This window comes from Microtus oregoni, unplaced genomic scaffold (assembly GCF_018167655.1).
Source record: "Microtus oregoni isolate MIOR12 unplaced genomic scaffold, Mior012 000027F_ref0000203, whole genome shotgun sequence".
NCBI lineage: Eukaryota > Metazoa > Chordata > Mammalia > Rodentia > Cricetidae > Microtus > Microtus oregoni.
In genome coordinates, this window is record NW_024543086.1 from 2,435,724 (window position 1) to 2,444,756 (window position 9,033).

The following is a 9,033-nucleotide window of genomic DNA, read 5'->3' on the forward strand; positions in this document are numbered from 1 at the left end:
AAGGAAGCAATGCAGAGATAAAGGGGAAGGGGGAGCAGGACACAGGCTTTGCCTGGGAGAAGTAATGTTTCACATGTGACAGAATTGGGGCTAGCACTGGTTTTATTCAGAGTTCTAAATTTCTAATTGTTTCCAAATTGTATGTATAAATAAATTTACTTCAGAAAGACAAAGCATTCATCATGGTACATCAGTTTGTCACAATCAATGAAATATTGGGTTTTGTTGGAGTTATCAAAGGCTGTTGTGCTGGTATATTCATTGCCACTTTGGTTGTAGAGAAGAGAAGATTTGCTAGAGGATATTAATTTCTATTTCAGTTTGAGTAAGCCCTGACTCCGGTTAGAGACACTCAGCCCATCGGAGAGCAGGGGTGGATCTCAGTCCAACATTGCACCGCTGTTCTACTGAGTTCTAGGAAATGAGTCTGTGTCTGATGGGGGTTCTTGGGGAGGTCACATAGTAGGAAATTGCATTCTGGGTTTGCCAAATGGGGCTTTTCTTTATGCTCTAAAAATGATTGTGTTTAAACCACTGATTTTTTTTTCTTTTTGGTTTTTCAAGACAGGGTTTCTTTGGTATACAGTGATGCTTTCATTTCTTAATTTTCTTTTTTCTGAAATTTGAGGCAACTCTCAAAACATGAAACATCAAAACTGGACTTTTGCTGTGAGGGCTTGGATTTGTAGCTTTTCTAGAAAGATTTGTCAAGACAAATCAGTCGTGAGGTCACCAGAGGGGGCCATCAGCCCCTGGCCTCTCCTGCCTCCTTCCTGATTCCTGCCTGGTGGCTGCAGGGCTCTGATTGTGGTGTCTGCTCTGTTCTTCGGTCTTCCTAGAGATGCATGATAGACATGAAGGGGTCTGGAAATCTGTCTGGCTGTCCAACCTAGCATTTCCAAAACTTGCTTGAGCTCAAGAACATGGTAACTAGTGACATTCTGTGAAAGTATGTGGGACTCAGTGGAAGACATGTCCTATCCATGGGCTCCAATTACTGTCAGTAGTGGCAACCACTACTACCGTTTTCCCTATCTGTTTGCTGTTATTATGTCCACACTAACCTTGGTGGAGAGAGGTCATTTCAATGAAGTGACCAGTAAGAGGTCTCTGAGCTGTGGTAACATTCCAGAATGCACATCCCCACCCCAGCCGGTGTTGCCCTAATAGCCGATGTTGAGTAAGACCTGAGCCAATGATTTTTATACCATTATAAAAATAAAAATAGGAATCTATTTTGTGTGTGATCTGTCTTTAACATAATCATGCTTCCTTTTGATATAGTTGGAGTTTGTGTTTTTAATAAACTATAGAAAAAAGAGAGAGAGAGAGAGAGAGAGAGAGATCAACACAGTGAAAAACACACTTAACAAATAAGAAACTGTACATTTCAAGCTACTTGGAGGTTGTTTCATTGTTTAACATTAATTACTTCATAATGCATTTATATGTAAGAAGGTAAACAGGAAAGCAGTGGAGCCAGCTGAGATGTGTGTGGAGTCGTGATTCCCTTTTACTACTCTTCCATCCCCATGCTGCCCCTCCTAGAGCCCCCAGATCAAAGCCTTCTGCACACTTTGCTGTTCCTATTAAATACCTTTTCTGCATGCATGGATCTGCACCTTGATTTTCTCCATAGCACTGAGGCTGAGCATGCGTATTCCACACTGGGAGAATCAATCAGGTTCATAGCTTATAGCATGGATACAACATATTTACTTGCCTAACTTCCCACTGGTAGACATTTAGCATGCTGCCAAACACATGTTTTCTTATAAACAATGTCATTGTGACTATCCTTGTGTCTCTTTCTTGCCATTTGTGAAATATTGATTTTAACTGTTTGATAAACTTCTTCATACAACTCCTCAGTCAAAAATAAGAGTTAGTGGGCTAAGGAAAAAGCCTGTTTGCAATATGTTTGTCCTATGATAGATTTATATGTCAGGTTTTTTTTTTCATATAGATTGGTAGTAGGTCAGTCAAGCAGTGTCTCATGTATCTGGACAGACCATGAACCGAAATTCAGTGTTAAGATGACTCTGACCTCCTGATTTTCCTACCACCAACTCCCATTGTTGTGGTCAAAGGTGAGCACCTTCCAGCAGGGCTCAAAAAATTCCTTTGGGCCAAAGTTGACCACTAGATTTTAGCTAAACTTTCCTGACCTGCTGTTGACTGAGCTGTGATGGAAGGAAGGCTCAGCGCTGAGGGTGAGGGGCTTCAAGACCTGTCTGCTCCAGGCCTCAGGGAAGTTCTTTGCAGTTTTCACTGTTCTTCCAACTATGACATCAACTATCCTCAGGCTAAGAATTCCCAATACACACACTGCAGCCTCACCATCCTGGAAGCTCAGGTAAAGACTCTGAATCTGACATCCACACCCTTCTAGCTGCTCCTTTCCAGTCAGGCTGTCACAAGACACTCTGGGCAGGGCAGCCTGCTGGAGCAATTGGCTTGGGTTATTTATTTCCTTGTTGCTGTTCAAATCTTTATCTGAAAGAATTTGGATCTGCAGCAAAATTACAAAGGTCCCTGTAATCATCCAATTTTCTCTAATGCCAGCATCATACACACCATGGAACCTTGATCAAAATGAAGAAACTGGTGTGATACTGTTAACTGAGACCCATTCTGGGCTCCTGGGGATCCTGGGATTGATTCTTTAAGTTTGCATGCTTCAGTTGGGTGTGTGGTTGCACCTGAGTATAGTTCCAGCACAAGGCAGGGGAATTGCTGATATGAGATCAGCCTGATTCAGAAAGTAAGACGCTGTCTCCAAATAAACCAACCAACCAACCAAGGGTAGGAACATAGTCAATTATATATACAATGAAAAAGACAAACATGGTGACACATTCTTGAATTCTAGCTTCAGAGCGGGAAGATCAAGAATCTAAGAACAGTCTCAGACACATAGAAACTTAAAATTCCTGGGCCACTAGAGACCTCATCTCAAAACAAATAAGCACAAAATGAGCCAAGCAAACATCAAAAAAAAAAAAAAGAGAGAGAGAGCAGAGTTTAAGTTTAACACAGGCATTCCCCCATTCCCTCCTTCCCATTGAGCATTCCTTACACTCCAGCAGAAAGCAGTGCAATTGATTTGAACTTCTTGACCAGCACTGTGCAATACTAATATAGCAAGAACTACATAAGCAGTTTCAAGTTTTCTACTCTCTGTATTTAAAGGAAACAAGTCATAGGGCTTGAGAGATGGCTCCGCAGTTAGACATACTCGCTGCACAATGATGAAGGCCAGACTGAGCCTCCCAGCATCCACATAAGAAGACCCAACCCCAAGAGCATCCCAAACCCACACTCAAAGTGAGGAGAGAAGCGTAGAAATCCCTGGGGTTTTTCTGGCTTCCAGTCTGACATAAGAATCATGAGGCCCCAGTTCACAGAGAGATTCTTCTTCAAAGGAATAGGTAGAGTGATTGAGGACACCATCTGTCCTCATCTGTCCCGCATCTGCATTTATCCAAACCCACACGCACACATATGTGCATTTATACACACAAATAAACATTTAAAAATAGAAATAAGTGACATTAAGTTGAAGAACTTATTTTCTTTAATTCAATTCATTGTAGGTCTTCCTATCTCAACAATGAATGGATAGAAAGAACACTGAGATTTCAGACTCACTCATTTTAAGGCTTATGAAATGAGTTTGCATTTCATGGGTATTACATGTCAACCCACCCGAGTAGGCATTGTGTAGGCTCCTAAGTGACTACTTTTGAGACAAGGATTATTTGTAATAAGCTATCCAAGATAGGAACTAGACTAGGAATGAACAGCTAGGAATTGGGGCTATTGACTACTAATTTCGGCTGGAGACAGAAAGATATGGAGCAGCTTTCTAAACCACCAGAGAGAGGTATCCTGCTGAAATAACGTGTGGTGGCGAACGCCGGTAGGATTTGCTGAAAGGGGCTAGAGAGAGGGCTCAAAGCTCCAGAGGTCCTAAGTTCAATTCCCAGCAACCACATGGTGGCTCACAACCATCTATACTGAGATTATCCTAAGAAAGGGGAACAGTTATGCAATAGGTGCCTTGACCAATAGAACTCAGAATAGCCTAAAAGTGGACAGGAAGCCAGTGTGCCTGAAACAGTGATAGCAAGAACAAAATACATGAATTTAAACACACACACACACACACACACACACACACACACACTATGATCCTGGTTGTGAATGTAGCTCAGTTTTAGAAGATTTTCCAGGCATGCATGAAGCCCTGGATTTAAATCCTCAGCACCGCAGAAACCCTAGGAGGCAGCGCACACTTGGAATCCAGCCGCAGTGGAGGAAGAAAGATTAGAAATTCACTATTGTCTTTGACTACAAGGGACTTTCAAGCCATCCTGCATTACATAATGAGACCCTGCCTCAAAACAAAAGTAGAAATACAAACAACACCCAAATCAAAACTGAATTCATCATCCTAATTTCATTTAGAAAAGCCTAATGTTATTAAATTCCTGTGACCCATATGTCTTCCCCAAAAAGGGTGTGGGGTCAGCATCTTACCCCCACACAGATGGTGATGGGCCAGAAGTTTTAGCCCCAAACAGATCTGTGATGTTGCCCTCAGTATCTTAAAGATGGTTGGTTGGTTGGTTGGTTGGTTGGTTGGTTGGTTGGTTGGTTGGCTGGTTGGTTGATTGGTAGTTTATTTACTTATTATTATTAGTTTGTAGGAGTAGGGACACCCTCAGAATGTACCTTCGCTCCTAGAAACCTGCTTGAACAACATATTACCCTCTAATTCCCAGACAAGAAAGCAGTTATACCTAGGTTTCTGTTTTATACAACTCCCACACTCTGGGAGCCTCTGTGGGAATTTTAGTGACATCTGAAAGGTGCACCTGGGTATGAAGAAGCATGGCTTTGGCTTCTTTAAATATCTCATCTCACCACACAGCTGGCCTGGAATGCCCTCTGTAACCCTTCTGCCATACAATACCTGCCTCTGCCTCCCCAGTGTGAAGTCAAAGGTGTGTACCACCATACCCTGCATTCCCGACACTTTTAGAAACAGTGTGAATTCGGTTTATGTCTTTCAGTTCCCCTATCCTAATATGGGCTTCTAGGAAACATTTATTAAAAAGATGTAAGTTGAATGACATCCAGGCGATATTGTAAGAGCTAGATGTTCCTTCTGTTCTTGCTCCAGGGACTCCTGTTCCTACAGTTCATTCTTCTTTCTGGAGTGTGGTTTATTCACTGTAAATTGAGAGGGTTGGTCCAGGTGCTAAAGTCTCTTTCTCTCCAGTTATGTCAGAAGCAGCAGGGTCCCCAGGCCTAGAGTCACACCTCAGGTGAAGATCTTTGCAGCTTTGGAAACCCAGGAGGCACATTAGCCATTTTCCCATACACTTAAGTTCTTGTATAGTCTATGTCGGTGAGTAGATGCTATCTAGGAGGTGGATTAGAGAGCTGAGGAGACTCAGTTTTCAGACAGAACAGGTGAAAGTGTGGCTGGGAGATAAGGATGGACTTATAAGAGAGGTTCCTCTTTATCCGCAAATAGTTCTGGAAGCATCCCTCAGCAGCAGAGGACTAGAAGGAGAAACTGTAACATGAAGTTTCTACTCTCTTAAGTACCAGGTAAGCAGGGGCTTCTACAGACTCACAGTAGAGAGACACAATCAGGATAATGCTCTGTGCAGTTTCAGGACCATATGGGATGCTGTGAGATTGTGTGCAGGGCATTAGGACAATGGGGAGTGTGTCTCTAGACATTAGGGCAACTTAGCATCCTATAGAGTTCTGGTGTCATATTACATAACATAGAAATGGGACCAAGGAGGAGAGGGCATATTTATATTGGCAGTGTCCTTTACTGACTTTTTTAATTTGCAGATTAGGAGATTTTTGAATGAAATAGCTGTATGTGGTGTGAAGAAGGCCCTCAGCTGGCTACAGACATTTGAAGTTTTGTGTTAGGGGTCAGATAACCAAGGACAGATAACCAAATTTGCTTCAGCTGGAGTATTAGAGTTGGGAAGGGAGTGGTCAGTCCAGGAAGATGAGCGGCTTTTAGACTTGGTCTTGTTCTTCAATGAGTGGGAAGTCACTAAACTCTTTAACTCTGGGGAAAATATTTAGGAAAAAGCTTTAAGATAATTTTTAAGATGCTAATATCTGTTGAAGGGTTCTTCCACTCCTCCCGAAAGCTGGAGCTTCTGGAGGCTGCGGTCCTTCTTCTTGGGCTGTCTGTCTGTACTGATCATTAGCTTCACACTACCCAGATGTTGCTGACTGTTCTTTCACTGTTCTGACCCCCTCCCACTGCCATACCCCACTCCTATGCGTACAGGGACCTTAAAGCAACGGCCAGATAATAGAGCAAATATACCTCAGTGGATACTGTTAGATCCTCAAAATTGAGAAGTCTTCCTCTGAACTTTCTTTTTTTATTACAAGCGTGTGTGCGCGCGCGCGCGTGTGTGTGTGTGTGTGTGTGTGTGTGTGTGTGTGTATGTGTGTGTGTGTAGGTCAAAGGACAACTTTCAGGAGTCTATCTTATTCTTTTACCAATTATTACAGGGGCAGTGTCTAACTCAGGTGAGGAAGCTTAGCAGGAAGTAACGGTACCCACTGTGCCATATCTCTGGCTCTTTGTTTCTCCCTTCAGTGTGGACACCATCATCCCACAGTTTCTGCAGACACCTTTGGACCCAACTCATGTCTCAGCTGCCACCGTTTACTACGGTGCAAGACTCCACCCATTTATCACTCAGAAAAACTCTTCTTCCTCCTTCTCAGGAAGGCAACCCAAGAGCTGAGGCAGGAGAGTAGTGAATTCAATACCTAGCTTGGGCAGTCTTCAGATGATACATGCATACACACGCTGTTATGGGATTTCTGTTTATTTCTGAGCTGGAGACTCACTCTGTAGCTGAGACTGGCCGGGATCTCACTGCAATCTTCTTTTCTTAGCCTACTGATTGCTAATATGATATGCATAAAATCATTATGTCTCATACTTTTGTCTTAAGACACGCCTTCACGTATCTACGGCTGGCCTCCAGTTTGACAGGCACCTAAAGATGGCCTTGAAGTCCTCTAATCCTCTACTTTCTAAGTTCTTGAGTTACAGCCCTACACCACAATTCCTGGTTTGTCTGATGTGGGTGATTGAACGAGAGATTCACAGCCACTAGGCAGCTCTCCACCAGCTCATATACCCAGCTCCCACACTGGTACTTTTATCATTTAAACAAAGAAAGAAAGAAACCATAGCATGTTGGTAAATACTTTCAGTCCCAGCCCTGAGGAGATGGAGGCACAGGGTCAGGAGTTCAAGCCCAGCTTTGAGTTCCAAAGATACTGCACACTAGCATGACCAAAGCCCAGGATATCTCCTCCCAGAGGGGGGAGCAGCTCCTCCCTCCTCTGCTGTCAGTCCCTCTCATCATACACAGCTCAGCCTTGAGTAACGAATCCTATTTAGACTCCTAGCCTACAGGAAGCCCAGTTTGCTTTGCCTTCTAGGCCCACAAACATGAGTGTCTTGACTTCATTGATCATGTCATCTTCTGTTGTCTTGTTCACACTGAAATCCTGCCATAGACCCTAAGAGTCCTTGCTCCTCAGCCTAGCAGTCACTGCCGTCCCCAGAGGGCACCACGTCCTGTCACCCACCCCAGCAATGATTCCATGTGCCCTAGTGAGAAGGAGAGTCCTCAAGAATTGCCTCCTGGGTGATGTTGCTGGCCTCTGCCCTGCTCTTCTGTATTGCTGTCCCTCACTGTCCCAGTTGCCCTGCCCTCTCCCCTGCCACAGACACTCTCCTGCGTCTGAAACTTTGCCTCCCCTCAGTTTCTTCTCCTGTGACTCCTCTTTCTGGTTGGCTAAGTCTTCTTCAGCGTCGCTCAAATTTCATCTTCTCTGTGAGATTATTAGAAAGTCCGTTTAGGTCTGGCAACCCAAACAAAGCATGTGCCTATACCCCTCTGGCCCTGTCACCAACGCTCCCTCTGCATCCTCTACACTTTCCTTGCTGTTTCCCTGCTCTGTTCACATGTTCATTCACGTGGGTTAAGGGTGAATTCTGTAGTTTCTATGGTTTATAAACAAACTGTTATTTTCTACATAGCTGCAAGCTACATGAAACTAGAGGTCTTCCACTCATTGTTAGAGTCTAGGTTCATAGAATCATACACGCTCTGTTGAAGACAGCAAACAAATGTATGGAATGAGTAAAACTTTAGTATTATATTAGCATTTTCTATAGTAAACTATAAATCTGGTATTTTATAAATATATGATGTCAAAGTTATTGTAAGCATATTACCAGTTTTAGGATTGATAGCTATTCTTTTTAATCGTGTGTATCTGTGTGTGGCAATATGTGCGTGTGAGCACAGGTGTTTGAGGAATGTTTGGGTCTTCTGCATCTCCAGGGAGAATGGCTGCGAGCATCCCAACATGGGTTCTGAACCCCTTCTCAGGTTTTCTGTAAGAGCAGAGGGCACTCTTAACCAGGAGGCATTAAAGCAGTCTAATATTAATATTAATAACATGAGAGTAATATTCATTCATTCCCCCTCAGCCCAGTCTGGTAGTGCTTACAGTGAAACCCTTGTCTTTGGCCTACGTGGGACAATGTGCTCAGACACAACACTTCCATTCTTCTCAGTCCATGTTGTTAATAATGAAGTTGATTGAGGCTTAGGGACCAACCTCTCTGGGTGTTAAGCAGAAACAGCCCTGAGTCCACCAGAGGGCAAGTGCACCGCCCTTGGAAGGCTGGTCCTTGCTTAGGGATCTCCCAAAGGCACACAATCTTATGTCTGCCTTCAAGTTTTCTCTGTTTGTCATCTTATTTGTGCCAAGACGAGAAGTGAGATTGATGGTTGTATGGGGGAAGGACCGGGAAACAGTGGCTGTTTGGGAGGACAGGGGAGCCTAGCAGAGAGGCCTATGTCATTCGTACATTCAGAATTCTCAGAGACAGTGTGTGAGTGACAGTCCATCAGAGTGTCTTCTCGATGTCCTTAGGTCAACATCAGG